The 19,228-nt window shown below is 47.6% G+C and overlaps 1 protein-coding gene across 9 annotated transcripts in view; it reads right to left on the minus strand.

Annotated features, from left to right (window-relative positions):
- Window positions 1–19,228, minus strand: part of RNF4 (ring finger protein 4) — a 156,497-nt gene that overhangs the window by 117,503 nt on the left and 19,766 nt on the right. The window contains exon 1 of one of the 9 annotated variants that reach the window (XM_069632116.1): window positions 7,968–8,955. The exons of 5 other annotated variants lie outside the window; for them this stretch is intronic. The gene's annotated coding sequence lies outside the window, so the exon portion shown is untranslated. Of the gene's footprint in view, window positions 1–7,054; window positions 7,877–7,967; window positions 8,956–19,228 lie in introns of those variants that run through there. 3 more of the 9 variants (XM_069632112.1, XM_069632117.1, XM_069632113.1) reach the window with 3 other exon arrangements.

Genomic DNA, 19,228 nt, shown 5'->3' on the forward strand with positions numbered 1-19,228 from the left:
CCTAAAGATACACAGGATGAACACCTTGGTGAGGATCTGAGAACTTAAACTAAGCCCTAAATTGGTGGGAGTCACCACTACTACTCCCCGTTGGATACCAAGAGGCTACAGTACAAATCCAGGTCACCGGCTCTCGCAAACTCCCCCCACACCATTCCCGGCGGCTTACTGCTCTGTTACCCACTACCTGTTACGCTCACCTGGACCCCACAGGGGTGTCGATCGGACCCGGACAGCTGCGGTCTCCTTCAACGTGATGCGTAGTGCAGAGATGACTGTCTGGACTGGCCCGCCTAGTCTTGTCTGCTGGACCCGAAGAAGTATTTTCCTGCAAGTGGAGACCGTGATTAACCACCTGTGGGTTTTAGTGATGGCCTCCCAACTGCTCTTGCTCTCCCCCACTAATCGCCTCCGATATCCCCTTAGTAACCTCACCTTATGGTCGTAAAAGATGAGCTCTCCATCCTGCGTGTCTTGCAGGGGCGCGTAGATACCAGTTACTTCACTGGTTTGAAGGCGTAGGGAGAGTTCCGGTAAGTATTGACTCTGAAGTCTCTGGCGGGATTGGTAAGTATCAAGTTCAAAGAGTTCAATGTGCCCGATGTTCACTCTTGTCCCCTTCCTTCCTTAAGTTGCAACTGAGTTTGTGAGAAGAAGGTCTCGTAGCTGCTGCTGGCGTTCAGGTAAGAGTCTGTGTTACCCAACGCTGTCCGATAACTATTGCATGCGTTAACGTGTTGTTTTTCCTCCCTCTTTACAGATGCGGCATATGAAAATGTGGAGAGTTATGGAATAATACCGCCGGTGGTAAGTCTATGGTGGTAAGAGGTTGTATTTGTTGATTCCCTTGGCTCACCTTGTTTTTTTCTTATGTCCCCTAGGTGCCGGATTACGGCAAAGAAATGAAGGAGACAGTGCCAGATCGAAAGCTGCTGTGAGAACTGTTGAGTATGGCGCCGTGCTGGAGCTGGCGAAGCGACGCGTGCAGGACTGATGTACTTTCCAGGTCCGGAGATGAAATGGTTCCGGAATTAAGTGAGGAATTTGAAATAAATTAGTTTTCTAACCTTTTACTTTTCTTCTTTATTCTAGGAGCTCCGGATTCGAGGCGGGCGTGGCAGAAGACTGGATGCTGGCTGCAGGAACGGTGAGCGTCACACTGCTGGATGCAGAATAACGCGAAGCATGTGCGGCTGTTCGGGTGTGGTTTAAATAGCCTCCAAAGTAGTTCCAGCTAAGAAGTTCCCTAGAGCCACGCCCGAGTAAAAAAATAGTCCCTGTAACAAAATAGTCCCATTCAGGCCTCATGTAGGCTTGGACTCTTTTGCAGCATGGTCTGCATCAGGTAAGTAAAGTCTATGAGCCTAGCGCCTATGGCGCCAGGACTGAACCCAGACAGCCCCTAGCCGGGGCTGCTGAGGTTTAAACAAATGTCTGGATGCCTGCTCCCAGAGCTGAGGGCCTTGGTCCTGATGCCCGGGGTAGGCATCATAACACTACCATTCCAATGGTGCTCTCCTCTGACTGTGCAGTCTATTGTTCCATGAGGCCGACGGGCCAGCGTCATCATTTGGTAACAAAAAGTCCATTCCTTTGTTGCAGGATGTAATCCTGCACTGTTTCCCCTTCCATATATTAAAGCTATGTTGTTAGGCAAGATCATATGCAGTATCCTTTGGGTGCACTACAACAACCCTGACCTCCTGGCAATAGGAACCCAACCTTTGGTATAAGTCTGTACTACACCGGTTGTTAGAGTGTTGAGCAGCCAGGAGGGGTCAATGTGAGCTGTAGAGTTACAGAGATTCACAGGGACAAGTTTTCAAATAAACTCGCACACAAGGTGTTTTGAGTAAACCATTATTCATTTGTTTACCAGTCAGTTAGAATAAGCCTTCAGAAGGGAGCAATATAAAGCAACACACAAATATACTTCATAAATACACCCTCTTAGATTTCTAAATCAGCAATTACCCATTTGGGATAACACACAGGCACTACCTACACCCTCAGGTGACTTAAATAGCTAAGGTACTGTTGGCATTAATATATTACTGTTGCATTTAGAATATTCTTCAGTTATTCTTAAGTAGGCAAGTACTTCCAAAACAACCCGCCAATGCAAGGTTAGTTAACAAATCTTTCCTGGAAGAAAGGCAAAACCCATAAGCAGAAGAGAGAAGAGTCATTCAGGGAGCCAGGCCAGCCAATGTTAAGTTAGCACAAGTCAAGGTGAACTGAAGCTCTTCTTGCAGGTAAGTATAAAGTCTTTTCCAATGTTTAAAATGTCTTGGTAGAATAAGAACAATCAAAGTAGGGCCACAAGCCGATTAGGCTTGTGAAGTAAAGAAGCTGCAAGCAACTCTACACATGCAACCAAGCAAGTCTCCAACGAGGTCAAGTGGCTACACAACAAGAGGTAAGTTCTTAGAATTTACAGTACCTTTAGGTTGAAGAAAAAAAGTGCAACAGATGACTTCTGTTCTTGTGCAGCACTGCAGATCTCACTGTTACTGGGCCTTAGTCATGGCGACAAGAGGGAGGACTTCTGGGGACTCCTGCACTGCAATGGGACGGTCACCGCTCGCAACCGGCGAACTTCAAACAAGTGGCTGTTCAGTGTTTCAGCTACTCGCGTCTACCGCAAATAGCAACACTGCGGTTCCTGGCTGTCGAGATGGCCTTTCCTTGCATCTGGGGCCATGCACTCTGTTAAGGGGGCTCAGGCTCCGTCAGTCCTGCTTCCTGGGAGTCCGGAGGATCTCTCTGGAGCTTTTAGCCAGCTTAAAAGCAACGCACACAAACTGGTGTTCCGGTTCCAGAAGCAAGCTTTGAGAGGATGTCCAGATGGCTTACTTGGGAGTCGATTGGTCCCACCAACTCAAACGGAGAAGTCGTCCTTGCAGGGGCTTCTCTGCTGATACGAATTTGGCGTTTCAGCACAGCAGCAGGGCTACACCGGGCAAACCAACGGTCCAGGAGTTGCAGCAGGCGTCCTTCAAGTTCTCGTTTGGGTTCCTTCATCCAAGGGTCGACTGCCTTCCAAGCCAAAAAGCCTCGCCTTTTATGCAGGTTGCTCCCATTCTTTCCAGCCTAGCTGTCTATCACCCAGCAGGGTGGCTGTTCTTGCCAGACAGTCAGCCAGCCAATCACCTAAGAGTGCATTCCTGTCTCCTAGGAGAATAAGCACAGGGAGTTTCAGGCACCTCGCTTGATCTAGATTTTGTCTTTGGCGGGCTTCACTTGTGAATCACCGCCAAAGAAAAAAATGACAAAGACAAAATGAACAAAGGGACCAAACCTGGTTTGTCACGCAGAGTAAATCTCAAGAAGGACCTTTCCACAAAGAAATGCCGAAAAAAGAAGACTGGGGCCATTTTGACAAAAATGGCACGCGTGGGTGCTTTACTGCAGCTGCGAAAGCACACCACGGTAGTTAAAAGTAAACCACTGCCACCAGCCATTCCTTGAGGAAAGGGTAAAAAAATGTTAATGAGAAGCTAGACAAAGGGAATACTAAGTAACCCCTCCAGCACCCTATTGTAAGATAGTGTGTACTCGGTCTAGAAAGTTACAAAATGTAAGTAACGTCAATTTCACTTTACTGCTCTGGGAAACAGTAGTTTATCCCAGAGAAGGTATTTAAACCTTGGGGAAATCTGGAAGACTTCCCTGTGCCACTGCACTGAAGGTGCAGTGTGACACAATGTAAAAGATGATGCCTAAAACCAAAAAGAAACAGTGCGTACCAAATCACATAAAAATACATGAGTGGGGAAAAAAAGGGTCTCACTCTCTCCACGTTAAAGTCCTCAAAATCCAGCAAAATTGCTGGGGGTCTCGAAGGTAGAGGGAATTGGAACATTTGAGAATTCTCCCTAACAAGCTAAAACAGGAATATCCACTTGTACCACGACACCTTGGGTCAGAATCTTGATGGCCGGGTCCACCATTCTCCTTTTCTGTAAAGCGGACTAGGCTAAATCCTGAAATAGCTGTACTTCAAAGCCATTAATCCTCAGGGAACCCGCTTACCGCCACGCCTTAGGAATTTCCTCTTTCTGCCCATATGAAGTTTAGGGCCGTTAACATGTCCCTCGGCAGAGCGCCGGGTTCCTTCCTCTGTGGGCCAACTATGAATTCTAAAAGCGGATCTGCGAAGAAATGTTGCACTATCACCTTAACATCTTTATCCAAAGCATCCCGGGACATTTTTGAGGTGAATATTCAAACACTGCAATCTGTTTGAGATCCTCACATTGTGTGACAGGTGTTCTATGACTTAATCCGTCTTCTTTGAATCCCCTGTGAGGTCCTGCAGTGCCCTTTCTCCTAGTTTCGCAAGCTCACCTTTGGACTCCTGCATAGAGTCTTTCAGTCCCAATCGTAGAGTTGCAAATTGTTCCTGAAACTGGTCTAATTTTCGCCTGAAGTCAACAGAGGAAGTCAACACAGGCATTGCATAAATTCCTCTTTATTTACTGCCATGATGGCCAGTGTAGTCCTCAATTCCGTCTTCCACTCCGGGTGGAAAGGTTCGTTTCTGTCTGGCTTCATCCTGTTGCCAACACCTGCTCAGTGGTCCATCCTCTTGCTGGCATTGTTGCTTTGGGCGTGTCGGGGTCTCCTTCCCTTCGGCATGAAAGATGCCCTTGGGATGTGCCCTCCTCATCTCTGCACAGCTTCCTCTCTCCCCATACCCTGGCCCTGGTCTTTCAGGGGCAGCAAGGAAAGTGTGTCCTTCGTTAGGTAGTCTCCTCCTCAGCTGTGGGGTTCACCTGACCACTCGGCAAACATCTAGCGGGTCTCTACTTATTGCCGCCAGGCCACTCAGCTGATATGACCCCTGGAAACACATCACTGAATCCAGTCACTTCTTTTGCTGAATATAGCCACCTGCGGTGCAGACAAGTCACTATGCATGCAGAGTTCTCAGAAGCTGGCACCCCTGGCAGATACAAGAAGCGCACATGGTTAGTGTGAAATGTTAAATGCAGTCCTATGGGTCCAGATGAAGCCTTTATATAGATGGTGCCCAGGAACCGTCGTGCTGCAAAACTGCGCTCCGAGTGGTAGTTCTGCGGAAGCCAGGAACCAGAATCTGGGAGATGTAAGCCCAGAAATGACCCCGATGCTGGATGTAGCCGTGTAAATGTAGGGCAAGGCCAGGGCAGGTGAGGCTTCCAAACAGTACTCCCAGGAGCCGCCTCACACCAGCGATACAGGGCACAAGCCACCGCGCCTGCTTCGGGCCCCGGACTCACTGCGCCCGTGCTGCACAGCCCCCCTGTAAGAGCAGTACTCTGCCCAGGAAGCGCTGTCCATCCAGCCTAAAGTAGCTTCCTTTCTTCAGCGTGGAGCGCACACAAGAGCTTTTTTCCCCGGGCACCCCCAACACCTGTCTCGCGAGCCTAGAGATGCCACTCCCAGCAGATTTTTCAGGGCGATGGCCCTCTCCCGATTGGGGCTGGCCGCTCTGACTTCTCGGTGGCCGAGCCCGGTTCTGGTATTAATGTGGGCCACTACTTTACACACACACACAGTAATCCAAGCCAACTTCTCCGCAGACTACAGCAGTTCACCTTCGGTCCTCCCTGTCTCAGTCTACCTCCACACCTCCCACTGGCTTTTTAGATCTGCCTTGGGCATTGTAACAGATTCTGGGGTGGGCTGCTGCAGTGAAATATTCCACTCAAACACAAAAGAACTATCCTAACCCTGCCCCATTCAGGTTTGTAGCTTTTTGAACAGAGCAAGGATTAATAGTTTTAAAAAATTGATTAGAGTTTGCTAAACAATATTTTCTTGATTAGCAAACACACCCATTTGATTAGTAATGTTTTACTCATAATTGTAATGTCACCAGATGTTCTTTCAAACCAAGATATAAAATTGACACCAAAAAAGCATTTTTGTGTACTGCTGAAGTAAGACATTACTGAGTTAAGTCAGGCCTTGCAAACTAAAACTGCAAGCCCTGCAGGTCAAATAACTGTTCACCTACTCAACCTAAGAGAAATGCACTGGAGCCATGGCAACGGGGCACAAAAAAATGTAAATGCACTCTATCAATATGGTGTATATCACTACAAACACCCTTTATATTTGGCACTCTTCTACCATCCAGAGGCCAAACATGCACAGTAAAACCTCTGACATTTACTGCAGGCAAAGTAAATGTCTAACAGTTTCAAACATCCCCTGCAAATGGTACTAGGCTTCCAAGAAATGTACTCGACTATGCGAGAGGGCGATTAGGCTTTGTGCGCCCTGGCGGAGTGTGTGTTTACAATGTTAGATGCATGAATGGAAACACAAAAAATGAAAAGAAATGATAAGCTCTCTCCCACAGGCATTACTATATAATGCAATCATAATCAGAGCAAACAGATTTGGAGACGAAGTATGGTATTGCAGTATTATATCTGTAGATGTACAGACTGGATTGATCTAGGGATCATTACTTTGCGTAAACATCTAGTTAGCTTTGTGTATTCATTACAAGAGAGGAAAGAAAGAGTTTAAGCAGAGTCAATGGTGTAGCAAGCAGATAACTGGGAAAACTAGGTGGAATATTGTAGTGTGTAGCCATCTCACTTTCAGGGCAGCTGATATAAAGCAATAGGTTGATGAGATAGAATGTCCAAAAAGTATGGAATAAGCTCATTGGTTGAGCACCAGGCCACAAAACTAGGCTTGCCATCAAAAGCATTTGGCTGTGTGATCATGTACATTTTCACAAAATATCAATATAATGCATCTCCACCAACAAAATGAAATGTTGACACAAACTTAGATACACTAACCTAAACTCTACTGCAAAGCATGGAGAAAATGCAGTGTATTACAGTTGCAATACTGCAATTATTCATTATGCAACAACATTTTTAGGAATGGAATTACATGACTGTCTTAAAAAAAAAAAAAGAAGAAAAAAAAAAACACATACTGGTCTTTGCCAGACAGGATAAATAGGTAGCTTAATACAAGTATCACCCCTGATGGTTTGCAAATATTTGAACATGAAATTCTTGTCTAGCACTCCAACACATACCTTTATCACGATACCTGCTGCACTTTCCCTTTGAACTTGCAGTGAATAGAGAAAAGAGGGTGTCAACAGACATGAAGGCAAGAGAGTAATGCAGGGTGATCTGTGTCTTCAGTGAATAGGGCAACTTAAGTAGCTAGTTTTGTTACACAAGTGTCAAATTAGCAAAGGTACCGAATTACATAGTAAGCAAATTGCTTATTGTATGTCTTGCTGTATCAGTTATGTTCTCCGCTGGATGTTGGGTCAGCCAGAAAGGAGCATGCAAGTAATTGGGTAATCGAAAGTGGACTGTCATGCCATTAATAATAATAATAAAAGCCACTCTGGGGCAAATGGGGTAGAGGGTAGAGAAGCTTCAAGGACTGGCTCGGCAGGCCTCCTACCCCAGGCTGGAAGGTGTTCCTGTTCTACACCCCCACACCCACAGGACCAAGTCACTGACCTTGTCACAAAATCAATATCACTGATTAATGTGATGCTCGGTTCATTGATTTACATGCGTAACAAGTCTTCACTCACATAATTAATTTAGAGATTGTTCGGTAATGTCCTTGCTCTTGCAAGGGGAAGCGTATCGAAAAAAAGAAAAGATGGTCAAGCTGTTATTCTTTAGAGTGAAGCACATAGAACCAAAGAGCCATTTTTGGGCAAAGACATTTAAACCTTGCCACCAGGAAGATCACCCCATAACCACTTTCCTGTACAGGAACTCTCCTGAAGGCTCAACTGCAGCTCCTGGATCCCCTCTTCCATTGCTGTTCTCTTGACCTGGCCCCGGAACAACGGTGTACAAATGGTTCCTGGTGGAAGGAACCCTATTTTGTATCCCCAATTGACTAGCCAGTGTAACCAGGGGTCTCCAGAAAGCAGCATACAGTGGGTTCAGAAGAACCTAATGTGACCTCCCACTGACCTGGCGTCAGTGCTATTCTTGCCACAGAGGGGCATCGAGGCTTCCACTTCTGTCCAGTGCTGGGGCTTTACGCTAGGTTTGGTATTGTGGAAGGCTCTGGGCATCTGGTCCGACTTTTTTTCCTGAGAATCCCTGCATGCTCATCAGCTTTCCCGACGCACCTCGTCTTGCAGGGTATCACCAAAAGGTATGTGTCCCCTCAAATGGAATGCTTATTGCTATATTAGGGTGATGAGAATCCAGGGATCAAAATTAAGATTTGACAAGTAGGAGCTAAACGCAATCACTGGGTATGCACAGTGACCAGCAGCTACCACCAGGGAACCAGGAGCGAGTATACAGCTGACCACAAATTTAACTTCCCCATGAGATGCAAACATTTCACTTTGTACTTAGGTTTTAAATGTTGTATAGATACGTCTAATGCTTATTTATAGATCGTCACAAACATTGCGAGTTAAATCCACACGTGTGTTTGTTCAGTATCAATTGGCATGGGGAGCCAAAAGAAGCTCCTGGTAGCGGTTGGTGTCAAGCCAACCAGGTTCTTCAAGGCCACATGCAGGAGTTCCTCTCAATTTTCAAACACTAGAATCCATTCTCCGTTTAAATCATTTGTGGGCCATGGGGCTCTCGTGGCTTCAGCTGAAGCTGTGAAAATTTCTTCCAGAACATCCATGTAATAGGCCACTGAATTAAGACATTGGACTCCGACTCATTGTCCAAGTATTTGCCCTTCAAATTATTGCCAGTGGAGGAAAGTGCATTCTGTGGCATTAGAAGTGGAAGACTCAGAGGATGAAGTCAAGGAGGGTGAATCATGCCTGTGCCTGCTCCTGTTCTCGATTCCCTCTTCTTTAATGGCTATTTTGAAGATTCATCAGACGTTTCTCTGAGACACTCATGTCTCGTCCTCTTGTGGGGCCAAGAGGGGTAGAAGAGGAGGCACCATCCTCTATACAGCGCCTTTTCTCTGTAGGTTACCCCATACTGTGAGATCTGCGAAGAAGGACAATGCATCAAAAACACACCAACAGGGGAACGGACATCTTTACAGTCTTCCCATGTGTGGGGCAGTAAGTCTTCAGGCAGGCCTGCAGGACAAAGGGCTTGACTAGCAACTTCCCTTGCTACCAAACAAAGCTGTTTAAGAGGCGCTAGGCAACCACTCATGTTCCTCCAGCTAATAGGAGGCTAGGCGCTCAAACTACTTCAGTGGCAATTTGGAGCAGTACAAAAGCATAAGATCACATGATCAAAATTGTGTAATCTTGGACCCATCCCTTTATCTCTTTCCACTCCAATTTCCTTACAGAATGCATGAATGCAATGAAAATGGACACAAGTAGAACAGGCTACATTAAACTTAAAAGATTGGAGTGTAGCAGAAGTGGGTTGCGAGCAAGCACAATTCTATACATACACAGAGCCAATCACTAGCCTATGCTTAGTGCCACGTTATCACTATAGAAAAACCATATTAGGCACACACCAAAAGGACTACTTGGTCACATCCCTTGGCACGAGATGGAGACTTAGTCTATACATTATCCACCCTCATCTCCCAATTGACTGTCTGACCACGCTGCCATCTCACTGGCGATCACCCCCGATCCAACATCCAACTCATTCAAAACCATTCTGATCACTGCCTGTGGGAAAATCAGTCGGAATGGCTACAGAGAAGGGGAAAAAGGCAAATCTGAAGGCCGAAATAGACTTAACAGTGTCCTCCACAGAGGTGATGGCGGGTGCAGAGAGGGAAATCTGCAGAGCAGATGGGGCAGCAGTCGACCCCATCAAAGATGAGATACTGCAACCATCAGAGAATCCAAATCCTTTATGGAGCAAAAATAGATCCCAATGGGGCGGGCGTGGGGCTCCCAAGGCCGGACATGCACAAAATATCATCCAGACTGGGTGAAGTAGACACATTGTGCCCCATGAAGGAGCAAATTGCGTAGCTCAAGAAAGGGGGAAAGACACTGGAAAAACGGGTGGAAGACACTGAAGGCAGGGCACGCAAGAGGCACAATCAGCCTCATTGCGAGTTAGGTGGGAAGTGGTGAAATTTCCATTAACTGGGTTACTGCCAATTATATCATTACGCCAAATTATGAGGTTGGGTTTTGAGTGGAGGATTTACGTACAGTAAAACCCTGGAGGTAAATCTTCCCACTCAATGGCAGATTTGGCGGAATTACTGGGCCGGTAATTCTGCAAAAAATTTTTTAAAAAAATATAATAAAACTACTTGGTCCAATGGACCCAAAATATATGGGGAATTACACTGCCACCAACACTTGTAATCAGGCGGAAATTACACCTGACCAAGTGGCAGTAACAGTAATTCCTTAAGGCAATTTTTGGGCGGATTTACTGCCTGAATTTTCGCCTACCTCACAATGAGGCCCAATGTGCGCATACTGGGCCTCCCTGAAAAGATCAAACGGCCGTCCATGGAAGTCTTTTTGGAAGGATGGCTCAAAGACTATTTGGTGCAAAGGGCCGTCAGGATCCCCAGGAGAGCACTCCACCGCCACCGCCGCCGCCCCGCCTAAGACCGGTTATCGCAAAGCTCCTCAGCTATAGGGATCTAATTATTTTGCAGGCCACCCAGAAAAAGAAAAAGACAATACCAGTGAACAAGGCTAAAGTGAGTGCCAATTTATCTGGACTTACCAATGGCTATTCAGAGAGCCAGACCATCTTTTAAGGCAGTGAAGAGACGCCTTAGAAATGCTGAATATAAGTATGCAATGCTGTTCTTTGCTACACAGTGGTGGGACTAATTTCTTTAAGATACGACAGAGGTGTTGGACTGGCTAGACAGAGGGGTTCATTTGGTGAGAAGGCCGTGACACAATGGATTGATTTCCCACATTAGTCCTACCCTCTCCACCCCCGCGCCGCCGGGGAAACCATAGTACAGTAGAGGTCGGAGCTACAGGGATTGGCTGATATTTTGTTTGAGTAAGCAGGTTCGGACTGACTGTGGTCGGACAGAGGAGAGCAAGCTTAAGTCTCAGGCACGCCTCCTCAACGTTCATCTACGGGTGCACTTCAACCGTAATAGCGGTTTATGCATACTTACAATATGGGGGGGGGGGGTGGAGTCTGTTCTGGTTTGGTTCTGTCCGGTCAATGGTGCAGGTTGTGGTAATCCCAGGGACTGAGGCTTTTACAAGAGAATAAATATGTCGGGGTCGTCCAGAGGATTGGGTAGGTCTGTGTCAGCCATGCAGAGTTCTAGGACAAGGAATGTAAACGGGCTGCGGACAAAATTAAGAGGGGTATGGTCGCAAATGTTCCCACTGTACACAAAAGGACGTTGTGCTAATGCAGGGGATGCATGCACTTATGCACTTGTTGGGGGTTGGGGGGGGGGGGTAAGTCTGCATGTAATTTCCTGGGCAGTTTTCAGGTGGTTGAGCATGCAGGCTTCAAAGGGTCGAGTTGGGTTGTGATCTTAATTAGAAGATCCCTACTGCCATGTGTATCCTTAGTGGAAAGAGAGAAGGACGACAGTCATGTGTTAATCAAAGTAACCTTATTGAAGGGTGGAGAGCAATTTGTAAAATGAGTGTCCACGCACCGCCCACACTCCAAACAGACGCTTTGGTTGGTACAAACTCCTCGCTAGGCACCAGAGGGGGGGGGGGGGGGTGATGAGGGAGCTTCAATGATTCAGCCCGGCCTGAGTTGGACAGATTTATCCTATGTGGGGGTTGGGGGTGCGGGGAGGGTCGACATTGCTCCACACGAAGCGATTCACTTTCCTAGAAGCCATGGACTAGAGGGTTCTTGTTCTTTTCAAAAGCACAGAACTTTCGATGGATTATTTTCTGCTCCCGGGTCAGGGGCTTGCATGGTTTATTTCCACTGATTTTTCAACAAGGGGCGTCTCAGATCACGCCCCCTGACCATTAGAATAGCGGCAAGGGTTTGTAGACAGGAAGGAAGGCAGCGGTTGAATGCATACTACCTCCACAGGCCAGAGATAACCAAAAGTGCAAAAAGACAAACAGGAATACTTCAGCATTTAAGTCAGTGGAAAGCATACAAGACAGTGATATGGAGGTGTTCATCGTCCATAATCAGGCAGCCTAAAAAGGATAGGAGGGCCCAAATGGAAGACCTGGAAAGGATTTGGAGGCGAAACATATAGAGCAGGAAACACCGCAGCAAAAGGGAATTGTTGAAATGCATGGCACGTTACGCAACAGTAGCAAGGGATGAGGCCAAAGCAGCGTATTGGGACAAAAAAAAAGCCAGACTGTATGAGATGGGGACAAATATGGGAGAATGATGGACTGGTTGGAGATAGAGGACAGTAGATGGGTATGGGAGTGGAGTCTGGATGATGGCCGAGTGGTCACTAAAGGGGCGAATATCGCAGAGGAATTTGCTTGCTACTATCAGGGGCTATATCGGGAAAGGGGGCAGGATGTGGGAAGAGGGGGCTGGCTGAAATTGAGAGATAGAACTCACCCTGTTGGGGGAGGTGGGGGACCTACAGCTGGAAACAGGAGGAAGCAATTCAGTGGGCTATAGGCCAGGTTCAGTCAGGGAAAACCCTGAGGCACAACAGGTTTCCCATTTTTAGGAAAGGCTGGGCAGAAGGTGATTTCCACGAGGTTTGTGGAAAGATTGAAGAAAGGAGAATTGCCTGCTGATCTCAGACAGGCCACCATCGCGGTCATTCCTAAAAGGAAACCTCAGGATTGATGTAGCGTGTACAGACCCATCTCGCTAGTAAATGGAGAAGTGAAGATACTCCAGGAAGTGTTGGCGAACAGGCTGCTACAATCATCGAGCGGCAGATACACAGTAATTCATGCAGGTTAGTGCCGGGATCGCCACCAGAATGAATCTGAGGCGAGTGTATATCACGTTTGGCATGTCAGATTGTTTAGACGGTGCGCATACCGTGGTCGCCCTAGTCATTAACGGCGGATGATTTAGGCAGGTGGGAATACTTGAGGGCGGTCATGGAGGGCAGGGAGGAGGGAAGAGATGGGTTTCAGCCCTAAATAATATGTTGACACTAACCCGGTGCCCAGATTGAGAGTCAACAGCCTCATGTCCAGACAGTTTCCTTTACATACGAGGCCAAGGCAGGGGTGACCCCTTTCACCCTTCCTATTCTTGGTGACCATCAAGCACTTGGCTGCTATGCAGGGAGCGGATTCACATATAACTGGTTTTAGTTAGCCAGGGGGCGGAGTAAAGCGCAGATCCCTTTACGCAGATGATGTTCTCATCTATCTGGGGCATACCAAGAATTCCGTGCCAGGGGAATTGGAGGTAGTGGGAAAAAATAAAATTGGGGTTTTTTGTACAGTGCCCAAACAGCCTGTGGACATCGCAGCGCTCTTACACAGGTATGTAACTTACTTATTTACAGAGGTGAGAAATAGAAACATTGTACGAAGTTCTAGGGGTGGCAGAGAACCTGGTACGCCAAGAGCAAAACAAACAAAAAGATACATATAGGTCTTAAGGTTACAGAGAGCGAGCCTACATATGAGGGAAAAGGTGAGGCTGGTGCGCGGGTTAACAGCCTGGTATTGAGGGCTGTTAGGCAGAAGCCTGTGCAGTTCCCTCTGGGACCACTGTAAAAGATTTAAGACTACAGGTGTTTGGCAGTAAACCCACTTGGTAGCAGTCTGTACCACACAGATTCACTTGGTAGCTGTGGCTGAGCAGTCAGACTTCCCTCAAGAAGAGTTAGGCAGTATACAGAGTATTCACAATAGGTCAAGAGAACACAGTAGAACAAGTAAACACTGACCAGGGCTTGGTGTAAAAGAGATATAATTATTTATTTAAAACCACATCTAGAAAAACACACCGGCACTAATAAGCAATTCACAAACACGGTCACTAAAAGATATACACTCCGTTAAAAGATTATTAGACAAGTCTTAAGTAAAGCCCCACTTATTTTCAGACAGCGGTGAGCGCTTAACGTAGATGGCACTCTTAATAGTTTGTTTTAAAAAGTGAGAGAAGAGCAGAGAACAAGTTGAAACAGATCCCAACACTTATCAGAACATAACAAGAGGGAAAGGCAAAGTAGAAACGTGAAGTTAGAGTTCAAGAGGCCGGATCCACTTTCATAGGATCCAAACGAAATGTGTCCAAGGTCACACGGTTGCAGTGCACAGGAGCCTTGTAAAGGTTCAAAAAGGAGTTGTACCAAAGAAAGGGACCAGTTAGAGAGTCAAGGCGGCCAGCCCAGACCAGAAGGTTAAGGGGTTATTGTTATCTTGTAGCAATCTTTAGAAAGGGAGGCCTGGCGGACACGGTACCTTAAAGTGGTGAGAACGCTCCAGCGAGGCAGTTGTTCCTGGCAGCGGGTGCAAGTCGGTGCTTCGTCCGGGGTAAGGGAAGAGGGAATCTCTTCGTGGAGGAAGACAGGAGTTTGTTGCACTACATGGGAAGAAACCAGCCGCAGAGTTTCTCAGGTACAAGGAGCGGTCCGGTGATTTGCGGTTCAGTGGTGAGTGGCTATCTGGCTGCCGGGGTGCTTGGCACGGGCAGTTTGACCACAAACCGGGCTGGGGTGCGAAGAAAGGAACGTAAACTGGCTGTGACCACCAGTCAGGGGAAGAAGCCTCTCCAGCCGGGAGATCTTCTCTGTCGTCGGGAAGTGGTGAGTCGGTTCTGCAGGGCTCCACCGATGGTGTCGTCGTGGTAGGTCGGCTCAGCTTCTCCCTCGTCGGATTCTCAGGTCCTGTGGCGACTTCTGAAGTTCCAGTCCCCAAAGCCCTGCTTTTATGCAGAAAACCCCCATTCACTCAGCCTAGCTGTCAATCAAACATGCAAGAGTCGGCCGGCTCACCACTTGGGCCAATCACACAAGAGTGCGACTTGAGTTACCAAGGTAACTCAGTCCAGGGTGCCTAAACCCCCTCCCACACCCCCTGTGGTACCCAGGCAGAGTGGCACCACTTTTGGTGGCTTCTGTGGAGAAGCCCGGTAAAAAGTGGAACAAAGGGCTCGACTTGGGTTGGAGTCACAGAAGAGAACACAAACGCCATTTTAGAATCGAGTCTTGGCAAAAAATACCAACCGGCGAATTAATATTAATTAAATAAACCGGCGGTATGTTCGAGGCTATGAGAATTAAATAATTAAAGTTGGTAGCCTCGAACAATGGGAAAATCCCATAGGAAAATATTCGCAGTCGAATATAAAAAGTAGTTTCCACTGCCACCAGCCAAAACTCGATCAGGGGGGGCGGAGACGTGCCCCCTCGACTAACAGATCCCGGGGTAATCGAATTGCCCCGACCAGTACGTCCACAATATGATGGTTTGTACTGGTTTCTGTTAATAATTTGGGACTAGTAAAGCCAATGGTGACTTTACATGCCCTGGGAGACAGTAGTCAGTCCCAGGGTATGGAGTCTATGGTGAGGTGTCACTATGACACCCCTGTGTTACTGCACAGAGGGTGCTGTGTAACACATAGGAAAATACATGAGACCCTATGGAGTAAAGGACCCCATAGCCCATAAAACACATTACCAGTCAAAGGAATACCATAATTATGTCCAAGAGTGGGAGGGGAAAAAAAAAAAAAATCTCACTCTTGGCAGGAGAAAAAAAACAAACTCCAGAAATCCAGCAAAGCTGCTGGGGGACTCACTAGGTTAGGAAATTCAGCCTAAAGAGAGAATTCTTCCTAACAAGGGCTTTATGAAATGCAGGGTGTGAGGGTTCATGTCTGAGGGTGGGTTTGCTGAGGTGCCAGCGAAGAGGACGTTACAGTAGTCCAGTTTTGAACCTATTGTAGCTCTAGCAATCGAAAGACAATTCTCCATAGATAGGAATGGTTTGGCTGCATTGATCAGCTTAGTGGAATATGCGGCTGAGCAGGTGATGGCGTCAACTTGGCATGTCATCGAGAGCATGGCATCGAGGTGGATTCCAAGAGTCTTGACAGAGGATGAGACAGGAATCTGTGTGTAGTTAATTGTGAATGTCGTCTAGTGAGTTTTTTTTAGGGTTTCCTTGGGACCTACTAGGAGGTTTTCAGTTTTGACCCCATTCAGGCAGTGCCAGTTGGCCGCTATCCAGGCCTGAATGATCAAGTAGACTTTGTTGAGCGCTTCTGCATCCGTTTCAAGGTACCAGAAAGCGGGAGGTGGACAGGTGTCATCAGCATAGTTAGTGTAGGCTCTGCCGATGCAGTCCAGGATGCCCAAAAGAGGCTTTGTAAAAATGTTGTAGAGGGTGGGAGAAATGCATGAACCCTGCGGACTCCCAAGTGGATGGCAGCGCTGCTCAGGCCTGGTCTGAGAACACTCATTGCTCTTCTTTCAAGGAAGGAGGTGATCCAGGTTGTGGCTTTGTGGGAGAACTGAGAGGAGGCGAGGTGATGGCATAGAATATTGTTGCCCACCAGGTCAAATGTAGCTGATAGGCCAAGGAGGAGGAGTAGTGCTGGCTTACCTGCATCCTTGATCTCATCTAATTTTAGGTCAAGTAGCGCTGATTCAGTGCCGTGACCAGGGTGGAAGCCAGATTGGCGTAGGCCAAGAATGCGGTTGGTTTCTAGGCAGTGGTGTACCTGTGTGTATGTTGCTTTGTCGAGATTTTTAGCAGGAGGGGACTGGTATGGGGAGGCAGGGTCAAGAGTTTTTTTTTTTTTCCTTTTTAGAAGCAGTCATTCCCAGGCTTCTTTGAGGCAAGGGGGTGGTGTGGGGGAGGGGGGAGATGAGAAACTATTCCTGAAGCGAATTAGGCATTTATGAATGCAGTGAGGAATGGAGCTAGGGTAGCTGTGCAGGCTCTGATGATGGTGGCTGGGCAAACATCACCTTTGCAGTTGGAGGGTTTGATCTGTTTAAGGAGAGTGAGAAATAGAGTTCTGTGACATCCTTGAATGAAAAGAGTGGGATGTCCTGGGTGGGAGTGTTAGTGGTTGGAGTGATAAGGTGGTGCGTTATAAGGCATTCTGGTTAGCTAGTATTCTGCTCTGCAGTAGGTTTAATTTGTTAAGCATGGCCGTTTAAATGTTTGAGCACCAGGTTTCATCTTTGGAGTGGGGACTGGTGTTTCTAGTTCCCCAACGATGGTGAAAATCTCCTTGTATTCCGATTTCACATTTGCAATCCTGGCGTTAAAGGAGGCGGCTTTGGCTAGGATAATGGCTTTTTTGTATTGGGTAGCTATCTTGTTGAAATCCCTTGTGGTAAATTCTAGGGGGTTTGCTTGCCACTTGGAGAGAGCAGTACGTTTCAAGGATCAGAGTTCCAGTAGTTGCCGGGGTAAACCAGGAGTTGGCGTTTCTTACAGATTTTTCTTTTTAATTATAGTGGGGCTATGGTGTCAGCTTTTTTTATTTTTTAGTGTGGAGTTGTTGATTTCGGCTAGGGCTGTAGGGTCATTGGAGAAGGGGGGGGACTGAAGACAGGAGATTCTAGATAAGGTAGAAGGTTCTCTTTAGTTAACTTGTGTGAGCTCTGCGCTAGAGCAGGCGGTAGGGGAGTGGTTAGCGGTTTTAGTTTTGTAGGTTTAGGCATGGAGAAGAGGATAACATGGTGGTCTGTCCAAGGGCATGGGGAGTTGGAGCTGATTGCAGAGGAGCAGTTGTGGTCCGATATCCAATCCAGGATGCAGCCTTTGGTGTGAGTGGGATTTGTGACCAGTTGTGTGAAACCCAGAGTATCTAATGCTTTGGCAAGGCATTTGGCTTGTGGGTCATTAAATTCCAGGTTGAAGTCTCCAAGTAGGATGGATTTGGTGGATGTTTTTAGGTTGTCGGCTAGGAGGTTCTCGTGGAAGTCGGCCGAGGGGCTTGGGTGGGTAAACAATTAATTGTGATGGTGCAGTTAGGGGGGGGGGGGGGGAATCAGGCGAGTTTGAGGTAAAGAGAATTGCTGGTGCCTTCCAAGGATGCGTTGATCCGTCTGAGCGGAGGAGATTCCTTGGCTATGAGGGCCAATCCCTTACTTTCGTGTGCTGGCGATCCTGACAGTAGATGTTTTAACTTGGATGAAGGGCTAAGGAAATGGAAGGGCTAGATGCCCCATGGAGCCAGGTTTCTGTGATTACTAGTTCTAGGTTGTGGAAGGTGAGTAGGTCACAGATTTCCAAGGCTTTTGAAGGCAGGGAACGCACATTGATGGCACCTTGGAAGGGCACTGTGGGTTTGAGAGTGTAAGTGGAGGATTGGCTGTAGGGCGAGGTGTCTTGGGTGAAGTTGGACTCCACTGGGGTAGTCATGAGAATAAGGCTGGCAGAGTTGGTACTGGGTGACTGAGGCAACAGTTGCTTTTGGCGATGACCTGGAATGGCTGAGCGATTTGCAAGTTTGTTGCAGCTTTGGGAAGTAGGGAGTTAGCAGGTGTGGCATTCAGGTGGGGTGGGGCAACTTTTGAGTGCGGAATGCTAATTTCGGGATTAGCATGACTGGCTGCAGCAAGTCGGCATGGCTGGCTAGCATTTGGGAGACGATTGTACGGCAGTGATCTGCGCTGGGTATCGCGAGTCATGGGTATGGGAAGTGGAGGTGCGGGGTGATAGTGTGATGGGAGCTGAGAGATCTACAGATAATCAAGGGCATAGGCTACGGTCGGGTCAGTTGTAGGATGTTCGCTAGAGGTGCCAGTGAAGCAGAAAGTGGCATTGGCATGGTGCAGATGAAATGCGGTTTTGCAGCCTTTCGTAGTGGGAGATTATTTTCTTAGGATGGGAGTGTGTTCGGGGTGGCCATGGCCGAGCTGTGGCATGAGCAGGAGGGCATGGAACGCTGCTTGTTGGATGCTGGTGCCAAAGAGGAGGGATGAGGCGTATTAAGTTGAGGTGCATCGAATGGTTGTTCCGTTTGGAATGGAGGGCGTGGCATGCTTTTGTGCATAGCATGGGGATTTGGTTACCTATGGGGAGCGGGATGTTGGTGCCTGTGGCAGGGCAAGGAGAGGCAACCTTGAGAGTCTTAGATGTGGGGGGCTCGTGAGGTTGACTCGTATTTTTGGGGTTGATGCGTGGTGCAAGCGCAGGCCGAGAAGGTGGTTTCTTGAGGAGATTAGCCTTGGGCGTGAGTGGCAGAACAGGGGTTTAGTGCAATACCGAAGCATTGCTAATCAGGATTTCCTGCAGGGCAAGGGACCCGGGCAGAGATCTACTGGGTGTGTAGGGGTGTTGGAAGTGTCGGGTGATGATACCAGCAAGGTGCACCGGCATGGTGCGTTGCAGGAGCAGATAGGTGGTGACATGTGTGTATTCTCCTTGCTCAGCGGAGCGACA

This window comes from Ambystoma mexicanum, chromosome 6q, assembly GCF_040938575.1.
Source record: "Ambystoma mexicanum isolate Mex_15411 chromosome 6q, UKY_AmexF1_1, whole genome shotgun sequence".
In the NCBI taxonomy this organism is placed as follows: domain Eukaryota; kingdom Metazoa; phylum Chordata; class Amphibia; order Caudata; family Ambystomatidae; genus Ambystoma; species Ambystoma mexicanum.